Below are 11,321 nucleotides of genomic sequence, written 5' to 3'. Positions count from 1 at the left end.
ATTTCCAAAAACTATTTTCTGAAATGCTTCAGGAAGTGTTATGATTTTGATATTCTTTCCTTTTGGCCATAGTCTCCTGTTAAGCTTCACCATTATTGTTTGGAATTTCTTTTATCCTTTGTTTGAAGCTAATTTGCAGTGGATACTTGTACGTCTTCAGTGTCACTGTCTTAACTCCAGTGGATTTTCCTGTGATCATCTGCAATTGTATACTGTAATCCACTGCTATTGATTGCTTTATCCTGCTTTATGTATTGTGCTTTTCTTTTGCATTGATTCTTGCCTTTTTATTGCTAATATGCTTTGATATGATTTAGACTTTCTTATTTCTTTCTTATTCCATACCCTGAATTGCGGTGTTACATATTAGTGCTCAAAATTTGCAAATCATAAATGTGAGTAAGATGGCAATATAAATGGAATTTCTAACTCATTAAATGTAGGTTATTAAGTAATGTTTTACATTCAAAGTATTTGAAAACTAATTGAAAAAGCAATAAATACAACTCAAACCAAATAACAGAAGCTTATTTTTGTGGTAAAAACAAGAGTCTCCTATGGGGTGACCAAAATGTTTGAGGCCAAGAAGATTTAATATCCTGTGGCATATCTGAAACAATGTTGCAATTCTTGGCTATGCATTTTTAAAAATATGCAAATATAGAACATTGAGACCATATTGTGCATTCTGTTCCTCCTGGGAGACATAATAGTTAATCATAATGTATCTGTGACTCAAAATATATTCTCCCTTCTGTATAAGAATATACCAGAGAAAGAGAGGGCACTAAAAATCACACAAAGAGATTTATAATCTGCTGTTCTCTACAGATTCATCCCAAGGAAAATGGAATTTAGAATCCTGGTAAGGCTGCAAGACTAGAGTAAAGCCCATCTCTAAACTTCAATAAAAACTGTCTTTCTGTAACAAAGAAGCTAAAGTTTAAAATATGCCTGAAGTAAAGTGGACTTAAGGTAAGGGACATAAAAATAAATACTAAAGTCTATTTAGAAGTGTTCTTACAAAGAATATGTAAAATATTCTGCCATAGTCCATTTCTCTACAGCAATAGTTCTTAATCCCTTCATATACATCTATGGATCAAATGAAGGAAAATTTGAAGTACCAATACCTGGACCCCAACCCTCAAAAAATCTGTTTCAATTGGTCTAGGTTGAGCTTGGACTGCAATATTTTTTTAAACCATCCCATATGGAGTTAATATGTAGTCAGAGCTGAGAATTACAATTTCATATTATCATTTTCCCAAAATATGATCCATGAATCTGGGATTCTAAATTTGTTGTGAAAAAAAGGGAGAGTGAATTCCATTTATAAGTTAAGAAAATTCTGCTTACCAAGGTCACAGGTCTTTCTTCAATTCCCTTCCTTGCTATGATTTCACCATGGATAAATACATTTCCTCACACCACTAATTTTAGGCTCTGATTCATGGGCATGACATATACCACATCCAAGAAGAGGTTTCGTAAGTGCCTGTGTGGTTTAGCGCAGCATCCCCTCCCAGTCATTCGCCATGAAAAGAGCTTGCCTTGGGTAGATTTTGCCCCTTCACTCAGGTCCCAGAAAGCATGATGCCTGAAGTGACTAGACCTATGTCCAGCTGACCCTTAGAGCTGTGAGTGAAAAATACATGTTTATTATTGCAAACCACTACAAATTTGGCTTTTTTTTTAAATGTAGCATTATCATAGGTAATACTATATAATTGCTAGCCTTTATTATGACTCTCTTTAGGATCAAAATTGCAATATCAGGCAATTTTGCAAACTTCTATTTCGTTATAGAACTTCCTGTTTCAGGAATCATCTCAGATAATTCATTTTCAGCAGAACATACTATGGCAAATGCAAAATGCGTACCGAACACTTAACAAAATATTTTATGGAACTAGACTGGAATCGTGGGTGACTTTATTGATATCAACCAGAAATTTACCAATTGGAGATAAAGCTTCTATATTCTAATTAGAAATGAAGAAGTAATAACTAGAAAAACTTGGAGGAAAAGCTGAATACTTCATAGAACTGAAGGCATGAAAAAATTTATGTGGGCCAGTTCTTGGGTTGGTAGTTAAAATTACAAAGCTGAATAAAGAAGTAATCTAAGTTTTTAAAAATAACTTTATTGAGGAATATTTTACATATTGTGTGATTGATCCATTTCAAGTGTATAATTCAATGATACTTTAGTAAATTTACCAAGTTATTCAACCATCGAAATAAATTAGGTTTAGATTTTCCATCACTCCAGTAATCCTTTATGCATATTTACTGTTAATTTCCCTCTCCTCCATCCCAGTCAATCACCAATCTACTTTCTACCTTCAAAGATTTGCCTTTTCTAGACACTTAACATAAATGGAATAATACAATATGATTTCTTATATCTGACTTCTTTCACTGCGCATAATGTTCATCCATATCATAGCATGTATACATGGTTGGTCCTTTTACAGTGGACTAGTAGTCTGCTGTATGGTTATAACACATTTTGTCTATCCATTCCACAAGCTGATGGACAAACAGGTTATTTTCACTCATGGGCTGTTATGAATAGTGTCAATAAGAACATTGTGTGCAAGTCTTCGTGTGGATATGTTTTTATTTCTCTCCGGTAGATACCCAGGAGTCAATTTCTGGGTTGAGAAGTAATCAAACTTTATGGAGTTTTAGTCCATTGGAAAAGGCAAACACTAAATATACAGAAAACGGTGTAATAGTGGCTGTAATCATGGTACACAATAAATTTGTTGGAAGCAAAGTTACAGGTTCCAGGTACACTTGAGTTGAAAGTGTACAGGTAATTAAAAGTTATTAAAGGAAAGAGAATAGGGAGGGTTATTCAAATCAGTAATGACAGGAGAAGTAAAAGCATAACTTGTGAAACAACATGAAAATGCCTCAAAGGAAGGCATTGTTACACAGTTTGGGAAACTGGCCCAATTCCTGCAATCTGACTCAGGGCTGCATCTGTCCCAGAGGAACAATTTTTCTTTTAAGCACTAAGATACTGTCAGGTTGGCCTGCTATCTACTTGAGGTAACATCTATTTGGGGCTCAGGGATATGCTTTTAAAAATGTTCACAAAAGCATTATATAGTACAGCTTTGCATGGTAGGTCCTGTATGTCACTGAAAGGACTTTGAGTTTTCTGGTTTAGTGTTTTCCACATTTATGCACCCAGTGATCCATGGTAAATGAGCATGCTCACCTGTTGAACCAAGGTAAGCATGCAGCTGCCCCTGGCCAGGGACAATGCAGAAGTCGGGGTCCCCTTGCTGTGGCCCGGAGAGGGGAAGATGTAATTAGCTAAGCACACCTGTAACCACTTCATGAAGATGCATGGTGAAAGGAGGAAGAGAGAGCCATCAATAGGTTTTAAAAAGCTTATCTTAGGGATTAAGCAGTATGTTCAGTTGAAACAGCCTGCTGCAGGCAGTAAGACAAGTTTGAAGTTATTGAGACATGAAGAAAGAGGAAAAATTGAGATGTTGAATCTGCAATCCAGGCGAGAAACAATGAGAGCTTACCCGAGACAGCCAGTGTAGGAAAGAAAAATGGAGACTGACTTTAAGAACTATTTAGGGCATCAAATTTGCATGGACTACTGAAGAAAGGGGGAGATTGTAGAACGACTCCTAGTTTATTTATTATAGTTGGTAGCTGAGTTCAGGATGGATACTTTCACTAAGACATAAAATAGAGGAGAAAAAACACATTTGACAGGATATTTTAGATGATAAATAATGTAATCTATAGTAAAAAAAAACTGTGCATATTATAATCTAACTGGAACTATTAATTTTTTATGTGCAATTGCAATTGAGGGATGATAAAACATCAAAGCCTGATTCATGGAGGAACATCAGCAGAGTGACAGAAGAGTTTTCTGCCATCATTCCCCCCTTGTCCCACACCAACTGCCATAGAACATGGGTTTTGACAATCCCCATGGACAAGGATACCTTTGTGGGGACCCAGGAGTCTGGTGGAGAAGATCTAGCTCACCACTGGAGCATAAAATCTGAATTAGACGTATTAAATAGTGTAAGGACAGTTTCACTTCTTCACGCTTCCCCAAGGCAGAAGACGTCAATGCCAAGAGAGACCCACTTAGACTGCCGTTCCTCCTGTGGGGAGAGTGAGAGATGGGGAGTCGTGACTTCTTCAGCCGTGTGGGACACTGCCCGTGAGGCCCGCTATTTTTATGCACACCCAAACCTGAAGCACTGCAACCAGGACTCACTCTTGATCAAAGGCCCTGGGTCTTACTAACTGCTGAGAGGACTCTAATGGGAAGCCGGCCCTGGGGCAGCTGGGGACACTTTGCCTGCAGACCTCCCCAACCTGGCCATGGGCACCCCCTCACCCACCTCCCCAGCTGTGCTCCCGTGGACAGTGAAAGCAAGCTTCTACAGACAGCTCACTGGCACACACAGAAAGCCACCCAGCTCTGCAGGGTGGGAGAAGCCCCAAACTTCCCCAAATCTAATAAAAGAAATGGTAAAAAATTGGCAAAACATTTTGCTGTACCCTAAAGTCTGCCTCTAACCAAATTCACATCTTCTTATTGTATGACTTAGCAAGAAAAAAAGTTCACAAGACTCATTTTTCTAAGAGATCAGTCATAATGGATTTTTAGAAAATTATTCCAAAGATGATCTGGAGGAAGCAGGTGGAAAAAGTCAAAATTGTTTTGAAAAATAGGTGCTGTGTGGGATGATTACTTGCTCTCACTAGTTATTAAAACACATGTCATAGAATAATGCTTTTGAAATACTAAGTGATTTCTTTGGTCTCGGGTCTGGGTATGACAGGGAAGTCATTAAACATGTCTGCAAGACTATGCCTTTGAACTTCAAAAGCCAAACTATCAGTGTCCAGAGGTCCAGGCTGATGTAAAAGCAGTGCTTGTGCAGCAGGGGGCAGTGTGGGTGGTGCTGTTTCACTCCATCCCTTGTCCCCCTGCCTTTGGAACTATGTACCCTTGAACATAACAACTTTGCACTGGGGAGTGAAAAAGAAGTCCTGGGTTTACTAAACTAAATCAGCCTGGAAAGTTGGGGATTAAAATAGAAACCTAGTCTAGGAAAAAAAAATTAGGTAGTAGAGGAAAGAATAATTATCAGTGCAAATAATTTATTTTTATATTTGGGACTCTTTTTAAGTTTCTGGCTCATCAGCATGTGTGTGTCATTAAAAGCTTTGCTGGTTTCTCCTCTTCCTTGGAAGGTCCTTTATGGTGGACCCTCGTGCTAGCTCACTTCCAAGCCAGGCGTGGAAAGTAAAGCCCATTTTGGAGAGTTGGGCATCACCCACCACCTCAACTTACCCGAGACTGGGGTCTCCCTGCACTCCAGGGAAGCTCTCATGACAAGGGTGTGATCTGGGATCTCCAGCACTCATCATGCATGGCAGTGACTTTTCTGAGTGGCTTCTTAGGCAGAAGTCTCCACAAACTCCTCAGCTCCTTTTCTATCACTGAGATCAGGTGCTTTAACTTCATGTCTACCAATAGCTGAGTATTGATCATGAAGGATGGAGACGAGGCACAAAGAGAAGGTGGTGATATCCAGAACTGAAAAATATGGGGAACCCAGGAACATGCATGAAAGATTCAAAGAAAATGGGAGAAAAGTCTTTTATTCATCCAGGCTCAGAGCAAATGGTTTTACAAAGTGAACTTCACCCTACTCAACCTACTTTGGCAAGTTAAACCTTATCATAAGATATTTTCAGATCTTAGATCAAGCATCACATACTTGGAAAAAAATTCTTCCTACCATTTCTTCATCCAAGTAAAGTTTAATCAGTTCCATTAGCTAACCTCCTTTCCTTTCATATCCCAGCTCGATTCTCAGCCTCTTCCACACAGTTGTTTTTTTTTCCCCCTTTAATATCTAGTAATAGCTTTTAAAGTGTATCTTTTCCTTTTTTCAGAAACATTAAAACTGTTTTCCTTAATAAAAGTTGAATTGTTAAAAAATAACTCAAATGTTTACATTCCTTAGGATTCTCTAACCCAGCGCTAAGTTCAACCTTGTGCCCATCTGCTTTGGAAGGGTACCGGTGATGAACACAATGGGTGATCCTACCTTCCCAGACCTAGTTAGTTTTGATCATTTGCTCGGCCTCCCTGCAACTTCTCCCACAAAGGGAAAGTGGGCGTGCCCAAGTCTTCCCCTTCCTAGCTCATACTGTAAAAATATATCAGCTATAAAAATATATCACACAGTGACCATTGCTACTTATTGTGAGAAAGATACAAGAGAAAGATACAAGAATTATTATAATTATGTGCTATATACTGTGTAGTTCCTATATTCTTTTTCCATATTAAACTAGATTTTTAAATAGTGAATAGGATCTATGTTCAATGTATTTTGTATTCAATTGCATATTTAATAACTTGAATATGATAGGGACTTAGATATTTTACTTCATAAATATTTTAGAATAATAAAATATATAACAACTTATGTTGACTTCTCATTATTGCAAGATTTGCTCATTGAACAAAATTTGTTAGTTTTATTTTTATTGCACATTATAGACTCATGAACTCTTAGGGAAAGCTGCAGTCTCAATCTGTGGTACTAGAATTATTTGTTTTAGAGTCTCCCTCTGAGCTCCTTTTTAGCCATTACATAACTTCTGGACAGAAAACTTACAAGAAAACAAATCAGGCTTTGTGCCTGTTGACCTAGGGCTGACTGCAAATCCTTGTGTTTTCTGAATAACATCTTTCCTCTAAAAGCATGTTAAAATGGTACTAAGAGCTTATTTTTAAATTATAACATTTTATCCCCACATTATACATTATATAAAAATCAGTATTTTAATATTTCTTTACATTTTAGATAGACCAAATTCATAAAATATATTTTGGAAAGATTCAACATATAAGTATGCAGTTATATTTTAAAATGTTGCAAACATAGGCCTATTTATCTCATTCTTAAACCAATAAACTTATCTATGTGGAATTGTAATGTTATTTTTGAGGGCAACCAACTAAAACTGCCATTTAGGTATTATATATGACTTGCTTCTGTAGCTCTAATAACATTTTTATTTTTGATCAAAACTCCCGGAAGATTCATGACAACTAATACTAAAACCATTGAAGCAAAGGTTTACATAATTTTGGAAAAGATTTTTAATAAATCAGGAAGGATTTTCTATCACTTTATCTAAAGGTCTAACATCTTCTGAAGGATTTAATTATTTGAAGTCCTAAAGCTAGAGACTTTCCCAAATATTGTCTCTTTTCCTCTCCTTCATAAAGGACATAAAGTTAACCTTATATTCCCTGTGAAACCACATCACCAGTCCCAACCCAAATATACCACCACCACAAGCTCAGATAACTGTATAAAGAGTGGATAACACAATTGGATTCCTTCTCTGGGGAGTCTGGAAAGGAGGAAATGTGATGCTGAGTCACTTAGCTATGCCTGATTGACCTGTAAAGCTGTGTACATCCTATCTGTTTCTGAGATTCCCATTCTGGGGATGCTTTGATTTGCCACCTGCTGGTATGAGGCAGCCCTATACAGAAACGAGATGGAAATACATACACAGAGAGAAAAATAAGAATCCAAGATCTTAAAAGACAGAGGTGACTTTCCAAGCCATTGGAAAGCCTATATATACTTTGTAAAATTAAATTCCATTTTATTTACCTCTATACTTACAATAAATTTAAGTTAATTGGTTTCTTTCAGCTAGTACTTAAGTGTGTATATTTAAAAACTGTTTTGAAACAAATTTCAACTTCAAAAAGAAGAAAATCTTTTCTCCTTCCTAAGACATATTTTTATGTCCTGTTTTGCGGTTGCAAAGCAAATGGGGCACTAACCAGGAGGGAGCTGGAATCTTCCCCTAACAAGGGGAAATAATTTTCCATTGCTAAAATATGAACTCCTCCAGTTTTGGAGACAGATTTATTTTCTCTCTCTGATTCCAAATAACACTGAAAATCTGAGTTTGAATTTGTCCTAGGTTTAACTATCTGTATAAAGATAAAGATAAATTAATTAACCTCTACCAATCAACAATCTCCAAATATTTTAGAAGAACCAGTTATGACACTACACACATGACAAATAAAAGAAACAGCATTACTTCCATTTTCAAGAAGTTAAGCTTTAAGTAAATAGTAACTATATAATATCAAATAGTAATATGAGAAAATTAAAAGTCTCATAAATATTTACAACAGTGGACTTCAAACTTCTCTCTCTCCCAGGAATTTTTACAGTATTAATTTTAATAAGGACCCCAAGATTTTTCATTTATGTGGGTTTTGTTTATTGATATCGCTGTGTTAGAAATTAAAACTGAGAAATTTAAAAAACACTTACTAATAATTTTTAAATAATAACATACACATAAGTGTTAATAAAAATAGCATCTTTTGATGACAAATACTTATTCTCCAAAGAAAAAAATAAATTTAGTGAGAATGGTGTTGTTTTATACTTTTGTGAATCTCTCTAAATGTCTGGTTTCCACAGTTGAATTTTCCACCACTTCTGCACTCAATTTCTTGAGATATGTTGCTTTGGTGGAAGTATATGAAGAAGATCCAGCCTTTTACAGAAGTATTTGAAAAAAGCGAGGACTTCCTAGACCCATTGAAAGGGTCTCAGGATCCTCCAAGGTGCCTCAGATCATGTTTTGAAAACTACTGAGGCACAAGTTTAATTTCGACATAAATTATAAGTAATGAATGAAAAAAATACTTTTGAATATTAAAGGACCCACAGATTTTTGGGGAGGCTATCTACACTGATCTTAGGAATCAAACAATATTATTCCCGGTTGGAAGATGAAGAATATGTGAGGTCTGCAAGACCAGACCAAAAGCCTATGGCCATGGAAAGGTAGGAAGCCTCCGCCCAATTGTTTTTTACTTTTTGTTTGTTTCCTAAGGAATTTGTGATGGTGGAAATATTGGACTGGGTCTGAATCCCTGTCAATCACTAACTGTATCACCTTTAATTAGCATCATTTCAGCTCAGTGTACTTAAAAGCAACGAGGGAAATTTCAGTGAGGCTGACAGAGTTGAAACCACTTGCTTCTGAGGGTGGAGGAAACGTTACATGAAATATCTTTAATGTATTGTCGGGCACAAGGCATTAAATGCTCGGTAAATGGGGTCTGTTATTTTATGAGATAATATTGATCTGCATATTGAAGCACTGTTCACTACATAACACTGCCTGGAAAGATGTCTGAGGTTTAAATAAATGGAAAAGATCATCTCTATTTTTGTGAAAGTTATAAGGCTTGCCATATAGCTTGGAAACTTTTAACTGAGAGGAACCATCATAGCTCAATATATGATGAGAAAAATATCTTGAATCCTTGATCTTGTTCATTTTTGTCAATATTTTAATCTAATTCCTTACACATGGAGTTAATACTTTACCAAAAAAACTGACTTTGTAGCCTCAAAGTTCTCAATATTGTTCTTTTCCACTTGAATTGGTGTTTAGACCTATTTTGGAACTAGGCAACATGGAAGCCAGCTTTTTACATCACTTAAGATATTTTCCTTGCATATTTACCTCCGCAGAGTGATTATAATTCAAAGCAGATGTTGCATTTATAGGAAGAAATATGAATTGGTATTTTTATTCATTAGAGTAACACATTCTGTCAATTTGGTAAATAACTTTGAAAATTATATGTTTTTTTTTTTCTCTTCCAAAACTCTAAACTTGGAGAAAGGAATTTCACTTTGTATAGTGCTAAGCCTTTAAATACTACAATTTTTAGGAGGCACTTTTCAACTAAATAATGCATTTTAATAGAACAAAATCTATCTGAGATATCAAAAAAAGCTTTGCTATTGTATTTATTTATTAAACCTTAAACTACATGTTCAATAAATTTCAGCTTATATGCATGCAATAACATATATACATAAATTAAGTCAAATGAAAGGGAAAGAGCCACCTCAAACTAAGATAAAGACAAGAAAGAGTTAATATTTTAGGTGATTGCATAAAGGACTAAAGAGGTAGTAAATTTGCATTTATAATTTACTTCTGAGATCCTAACCAGGGTAATAAAAAGTGAAACATAGTTATAAATAAGTCACAATTCATTTGATTTGAAATTCTATTGAAGACCTCAACAATTCTAATTCTAGTAGTAGGATGTTAAGCCTATAGATGAAACTTTCCACTAAATTGTATATTATTAGCAAAAAAAAGTATAATAAAATACAGAAGACAGTCCTTATAAGGAAGTACGACAAGGAGGAGAACTTATTCAAGACTATTATCCACCCACTGCCCAATCTAAGCTCCAACATTTAAGATGGTTTGACCGTTTATACATCAGGAAGGAAGATCATATTGAATAATTTCCCAAATAAGATGACTTTCAATTAGGCATCTAGGAAATTGTAGGAACAGGAGGAAGTGCAAGTAACTTTGATTGTAATAATAGTATTTCAAGGAAATGGTTTCTGCTCAAGAATAATAAGATGAAATAGGATACTCTTTTAAAAACAAGGAAGGTTAACAGGAGAAAAGGAGGCTGTAGGATTTTGGACTTGTGTACATGGCACTTTATCAATAAATAGAGGGGAGCACAAAAGAGTCATTGGAGACAATGCCTTTTCTTTCAGTTTTTTTTTTTTCTTTCCCCTTGAGCTAGTGCAGAATGGGAGTGGTTGGGAACTTTTATTTTATAATTTATTTTTTATTATAGTCTTAGATTCATCCTTTTTAGTTAAATGTCTGATCTTTTAGAAGTATTCGCTATATCCTCACTTCAGAAAATCTAGCTGCTTGTTGCTTAATGGCAATTTTTTTTTCTATTAACTACACCGTAGAATAAAATTTAAAAAAAATATATCTTTACATATGTATGTGTGTATATATGTATGTATCTTTCTGAAATACCACAAAATTAACTGAAAATAATGAGCAGAGAGCTAACATTTAACCAACTGTCAGAACATGTGAAATAAGCAATTTAAGTCCTAATACTTACTGTAAGATTCTCCTCAGCACCCAAACTGCAAATTCCAGCAGGAAAAGCCGTGGTCTGTTCCATTTTGCATCTCCAGCATGGAGCAAAATGTTTGATGCTGTTACTGTTGTGTGTTTAATAAATGTCACATGTTTAATAGGGAGGGAAGAGAAATCGTCTACCTTGTTGTCATGGCAACAAATTAAAATACTTTAAAGGGATAAATTTATTTTTCCTTGGTTATGTCTTCATTAGAGAAAAAATTTCCAGGAGTGGAAAATAAGTCCTGTTTGACAGCAAATTA

General features: G+C 35.5%; 1 long non-coding RNA gene across 1 annotated transcript; it reads right to left on the bottom strand.

Annotated features, from left to right (window-relative positions):
* Nucleotides 1-2,130: 2,130 nt before the first annotated feature.
* Nucleotides 2,131-6,180, bottom strand: LOC116668686. The gene is made up of 2 exons (XR_004325919.1): nt 5,357-6,180; nt 2,131-4,154 (listed from the first exon to the last, which is right to left on the bottom strand). It is a non-coding gene; the product is annotated as an uncharacterized LOC116668686 (long non-coding RNA).
* Between the last annotated feature and the right edge of the window lie 5,141 nt (nt 6,181-11,321).

Source organism: Camelus ferus, chromosome 14 (assembly GCF_009834535.1).
Source record: "Camelus ferus isolate YT-003-E chromosome 14, BCGSAC_Cfer_1.0, whole genome shotgun sequence".
NCBI lineage: Eukaryota > Metazoa > Chordata > Mammalia > Artiodactyla > Camelidae > Camelus > Camelus ferus.
Note: the sequence above shows the minus strand (reverse complement) of the source record. Positions and strands in the feature narration are given on the sequence as shown.